General features: G+C 37.7%; 1 pseudogene; it reads right to left on the reverse strand.

Moving 5' to 3' along the window:
• Positions 1-2,595: 2,595 nt before the first annotated feature.
• The window catches only part of LOC114634578, an 11,816-nt pseudogene continuing 7,662 nt past the window's right edge, over positions 2,596-6,749 (reverse strand).

Here is a 6,749-nt window from a genome sequence, read left to right on the forward strand (position 1 = left end):
TCAAATTATCTGAAGGAGGTTCAGGGTTCAAGAGTTAGGAGCCATCGCAAGTGTCATGACAAATATCATTGGAGTAGTGTTACTTTTGAAATTCAAAATGATTGTTATTATGATTAGAAAAAAGTTTAAAGACAACTGTAGGATATTTGGCATAATCCTAACACCTCTCTGGATGTTTTAACTTTGCATAATGAGATTATGGATTTAAAGAATGCTGCTCTGTTGAGCATTGATGATGCAGATAATGCTGGTAAAGTTATCCATGGCCTGAGGTCAATGTCTCCACTTTGGTCAAACCTCAGGAATAGCATACATAGCTTGATCAGGTTAGCCCTTCTTGTCCTGGAAATAATTTTATTCCTGCCCATTGTGTTAATGCTTGTCTCTAACTGCATCAACAGGCTATTAGACAAATTACATGACTTATAACTAAAAATGGACCCCCAGATAGAGTTATTAATTTAACAGGCTGGCAAGCCAAGGACGGGTACGATTCTGCACAGAGCCTTACCAACCTAAGACATAATAAATGCATTGCTTATGATAATGCATATTCCATGATGGGTAAGAAAGCCTTTCTTGTCAGAATGACCTAAGACAGGCTCAGTCTGGTTTATTCAATAAGTAGGGGGAGATATGGAAAGCTTTTGGGACTGCCTGGCAGGAATCTGTCATTGGTCAAGGACAAGGAAATGGGCTGCTTGGAAGGAATCTGACATAGGCCCAGGACAAGGAAATGGACTGCAGGCAGAAATCTGACATTGGGCTGGGACAAAGAAGTAATTTCAGGCAGAAATATAAATCCTAGGCTTGAACAAAAATGAAATTTAAGGCAGGAATCTAAATTTTGGGCTAGAACAAAGAAATAATTTTAGACAGAAATCTAAATCTTAAGCTAGAACAAAGAAGTAGGCTTCAAGCATGAAAATGACTTTTGGGCTAAGAAAGGAAAGTAGGCTCAGATATTTTGGTCATCCTGACAAGCCCTTAGAAATAGTTATCAAAGGAGTCATCGTGGCATTCTCTTTATTGCCGTGCATGCTCTTTGATTATCTGAGTTTATTGTCTTTCTTATTCCTAGACTATTTGTATCTATTGTATAGCTCATTCCTGAACCCAGAACTGACCTTAATACTTGCATGTAATTTAAACAGTATAGAGGCAAAAAAAAGGAGGAGGAGGGATGGGATAGGGGATTAATGGGTGGGGAGAATGGGGAAGGAGGATGGCATCTGAAATGTAAATAGATAAAATATCAAATAAAAAATTGTTACCGTTGTTTTCCCTCAATTCATTTTCTGCAAAATGTAAAATCAGTAACCATCATATTTGCACTTACAGATGATATTATGCATAAAATACAGGTACTGTGTTACACTCCACAGGCACAATGCACCTAAACAAGAAGGATGATCCAAGTGAGGAAGCTTGAATACCACTGAGATTGGGAGAAGAAATAGTATAAGAGGCAGATGAAGAGAGGGAACTAGGAAGGAGGCTGGATGGGGAGAGGAATGGGGGTTCAGGATCAGGTGTGGTGAAGGACAGGAGAGATGGCTAGATGGCCATGAAAATGAATGAATGTAAGCATCTGTAAGAGGTGAGGAGGTGGAGGGCAACTACTTCTACAGGATGAGACAGACACTAGGGATAAGTGAGGCACAACAGAATCAATGGGGGGTAACATTACCTGTGACTCAAAACATTGGGGATATGGAACCTGAAGAGGCCACCTCTGGTTGTAGGCAGGTCCCTTAGTAGAATGATAGAGACACCAACCCACCCACAAAACTTTCAGCCCCAAATTTATCCTGTCTACAAGAAATACAGACACAAGGGATGGAGCAGAGACTGAGGAAGTAGCCAACTAATAATGGGTCTACTTGAGACCCATCCCATGATTAAACACCAGACTCTAAAAAAAAATTAATGCTGTTCTGTTACTCTTGAAGAGGGGAGCAAGTTGTCCTCTGAAGGCTTCACCCAGCAGTTGACTCAGACAGATACAGACACCCACAGCCAAACAGTGAATGGATCTTGGGGACTCTATGGATAAATAGAAGAAAGGATTGTGGGCCAAAAAGGGTTAGAAACTCAACAGGAAGACCAACATAGTTAACTCACCAACAGCCTTGGGGCTCTCAGAGTCTAAACCACCCACCACCAACATACATGAACTAGACCCAGGTCTCCCCTCACATATGTAGCACATATGAAGCTTGGCCCTCATGTGGGTACTGGAAAACTGTGTCAGAGGCTATCCCAAAAGCTATTTCCTGTACATGAGGTATATTTTTCTAGCTTTCCTGCCTTATCTGGCCTCCAGATTTTATATATATATATGTGTGTGTGTGTGTGTGTGTGTGTGTGTGTATGCATCAGTATCCAACTTATTGTGAGAGAAATATATTGTATGTAGGAGATATTGCAGGTGATTTGGAGGGTCCAAAAAAAATGTTACTATTCAAATGATTAAATTCTCAAGCACAGAGATTTTAGGTCTTCAGTTTCCATCTAAGTCAATTCATATTCCTAGTTGGTAAAGAGAAGATACTCAAATTCGGCAAATTTTTAAATCATTACCCAAACATGTACCTGTCTCATTGGAAACCTCATTTTCTGGGCACTGTGCACAATCAAAACAGCAGTCAGCTGTTTGTTTCTGATGAACTTTCCTGAATCCAGCAGTACATGTCACAGTACACATAGAGGTGGGAACCTGAAACAATATACATAAACACATATATAAATAGATATCAGGTCTATAATAACCCCAAATATTTATATACATATGGGTGTACATTTTCCTCTGCTAAAGAGAGTCTCTTATCAAATTCAAGCACTTTATTAATTTCTTTAACCCTACAGTGCCATCAATATCACAGTATACTTACTACATCATGTAATATTATATGTGTAATATTTGCATTGTAGAGTTTTTTTTTAAAAAAATCCTTCCTAACCTGATTAAATCTAAAAGGAATAATGTAGCAATAATATTTGCCACAGGATAATAATCCACTTCTCTCACATGATTTATAAGTTAAAAAAAAAAAACAAGAATACTGAACTGAGTGGGGAGAAAACCTATGGTAAATCAAGAAAGAATTGTTTGATGAATATTAACAATGCATGTGGCACCCAGAGGTGATCCTGTGCCACAGCCCTTCATACCCAAATACCTCCAGGACAGAGCTGGTCTTGCAGGGACGCCTGTACTCCTGTGAGAACAGGTAAAACAACCTCTTTTGCTCTGTGGGACCCACCCAGAGAACTCAGCACACAGTAACCAAGTAACAGTAACCAAGGAGCAGCCTGGAACAGGAACCTTCCAGTTTCTGTCTGCACCCATAACTGATATTGTGTGGCAACACTCCATACTCAAAAACCATCAGGAGAGTGCTGGTCTCCCAGGGGTGCAGGCACACCTGTGAGCACAGGTAACAGCTCGACTTTGGCTCAAATTCCTGGCCCAAGAGGGACTAGCCCAGAGTCATCAAGACAAAGGAACTGAGGAAAAGCCACAAACAGGATCATTTAAGTTTCCGTCTGCACCCCGGATGTGACCCTGTGACACAGCTCTTTATACTCAAATTTATTCCAGAGAGAACTGGTCTCCCAAGAGTACTAACACACAGGCTTGTAAGACAGACAATCAATAGTCAGAGACAGCAAGACCAGCTAATGCCAGAAAAATACAGATGGCAAGAGGCAAGGTCAAGAACATAAGCAACAGAAACCAAGGCTACGTGGCATCATTAGGACAGAGTCCTCCCACCACAGTGAGCCCTAGATACCCCCAACACATCAGAAAAGAAGACTCTGATCTAAAAACCACATCTCATGATGATAATAGAGGATTGTAAGATGAACATAAATACCTCCCTTAGACAAATACAGGAGAACACAAGTAAACAAGGTAGAAGCACTTAAAGTGGAAACACAAAAATCCCTTAAAGAATTATAATAAACAAACAAACAAACAAACAAACAGGTGAAAGAATTGAGCAAAACCCACCCAGGATCTAAAAATGGAAATAAAATTAATAAATAAATCACAAAGGGAGACAACCCTGGAGATAGAAAACCTAGGAAAGAGATCAGGAGTCATATATGCAAGCATCACCAACAGAATACAAGTTAGAAGAGAGAATTTCAAGTGCAGAAGATATCATAGAAAACATTGGTACAACAGTCAAAGAAAATGCAAAATGCAAAAAGCTCCTAACCGAAAACATCCGGGAAATCCAGGAAACAATGAGAAGATCAGACCTAAGGAAAATAGATATAGAAGAGAGCAAAGATTCTCAACCTAAAGGGCCAGTAAATACTTTCAACAAAATTGTAGAAGAAAACCTACCTAACCTACAGAAAGAGATGCCTATGAACATACAAGAAGCTTACAGAACTCCAAATAGACTGAGGCAGAAAGGAAATTTGTCCTGTCTCATAGTAGTCAAAACATCAAATGGACAAAACAAAGAAAGAATATTAAAAGCAATAAGGGAAAAAGGTCAAGTAACATATAGAGGCAGATATATTCGAATTAAACCAGACATCTCACCAGTGACTAGGAAAGGTAGAAGATCCTGGGCAAATGTCATACAGACCCCAAGAGAACACAAATATCCGCCTAGGCTACTATATCCAGCAAAAGTCTTAATTAACATAGATGAAGAAACCAAGATATTCCATGACAAAAAACAAATGTATACAATATATTTCAACATAGTCAGCCCTCCAAGGGATAATAGAGGGAAAACTACACCCTAGAAAAAGTAAGAAGATAATTTCGTTCAAGAAATATAAAAGAAGATAGCAATACAAACATAATTCCACCTATAACAACAAAAATAACAGGAAGCAACAATTACCAGTCCTTAATATCTCTTAACATCAATGGACTCAATTTCCTAATAAAAAGACATAGACTAACAGACTGGATACATAATCAGGACCCAGCATTTTGCTGCATAAAGGACATGCACCTCAGTGTCAAAGACAGACATTACCTCAGAGTAAAGGGCTGGAAAAAATTTTCTAAACAAATGGTACCAAGAAACAAGCTGCAGTAGCCATTCTAATAACTAATAAAATCAAATTTCAACCAAAAGATACCAAAAGAGATAAGAAAGGACACTTCATACTTGTCAAAGAAAAAATCTACCAAGATGAACTCTCAATTCTGAACATCTATGCTCCACATGCAAGGGCACCTACATTCATAAAAGAACTTTACTAAAGGTCAAATCACACATTGCACCTCACACAATGATAGTGAGAGACTCCAACACCCCACTCTCTGCAATGGACAGGTCATTGAAACAGAAACTAAACAGAGACATAAAACTAAGAGAAGTTATGAACCAAATAGAAATAACACATATCTACAGAATATTTCACACTAAAACAAAAGAATATACCTTCTTCTCAGAACCTCATTGTATCTTCTCCAAAATTGACTGTATAATTGGTCATAAAACAGGCCTCAAGGGATACCAGAAGATTGAAAAAATCCCATGAATGCTATCAGGTCACCACGGACTAAAAGGTTGGTCTTCAATAACAACAAAAAACAATAGAAAGCCCACATATATATGGAAGCTGAACAACAATCTACTCAATTATAGCTTGGCCAAGGAAGAAATAAATAAAGGAATTAAAGACTTTAGAATTGATTGAAAATGAAGGCACAATACACCAAAACTTATGGGACACAAGAAAAGCAGTGCTAAGAGTAAAACTTTTATCTCTGAATGCCTTCAAAAAGAAACTGGAGAGAGCATACATTAGAAGCTTGACAGCACATCTGAAAGCTCTTGAACAAAAAGAAGGAAATACATTCAAGAGGAGTAGATGACAAGAAATAATCAAACTCTGGGCTGAAATCAACCAAGTAGAAACAAAAAGAATTATACAAAGAATCAACAAAACCAGGAGCTTTTTCTTTGAGAAAATCAACAGGATAAACATTTAGCCAGACTAACCAGAGGGCACAGATGCAGTATCCAAATTAACAAAATCAGAAATGAAAAGGCAGATGTACCACAGAAAACGAGGAAATCCAAAAAAATCATCAGATTCTACTACAAAAGGCTATACTCAACAAAACTGAAAAATCTGTATGAAATGAACCATTTTCTAGACAGATACCAGGTACCAAAGTTAAATCAGGGTCAAACAAACCATCTAAATAGTCCCATAAACCCTAAAGAAATTGAAGCATTCATTAATAGTCTCCCATCCAAAAAAAGCCCAGGACCATATGTGTTTAGTGCAGAATTCTCTCATACTTTCAAAGAAGACCTAATACCAATACTCTTTAAACTATTCCACAAAATAGAAATAGAAGGAATACTATCCAATTCGTTCTATTAAACCACAGCTATACTTATACCTAAACCATACAAAGACCCAACAAAGAAAGAGAACTTCAGACCAATTTCACTTATAAATATTGATGTAAAAATAATCATTAAAATTCTTGCAAACCTAACCCCAGAACATGCCAAAATGATCATCCATAATGATCAAGTAGGCTTCATACCTGGGATGTAGGGATGGTTCAATATAAGGAAATCCATCAACGTGATCCACTATATAATCAATACTTGTTATATAAGACTCTCATTGAATTAATAAAGTTTTTCTAAATTTAAAAGTAAACCTTGTCTGTAGAAAAATATTACTTTTAATGAGTATATGCTGTACTTCATTAGGCTCTAAAATTATTCACACAGAATCAAAAA

The sequence above is a fragment of the Grammomys surdaster genome, unplaced genomic scaffold (assembly GCF_004785775.1).
Source record: "Grammomys surdaster isolate TR1022 unplaced genomic scaffold, NIH_TR_1.0 1010, whole genome shotgun sequence".
In the NCBI taxonomy this organism is placed as follows: Eukaryota; Metazoa; Chordata; class Mammalia; order Rodentia; family Muridae; genus Grammomys; species Grammomys surdaster.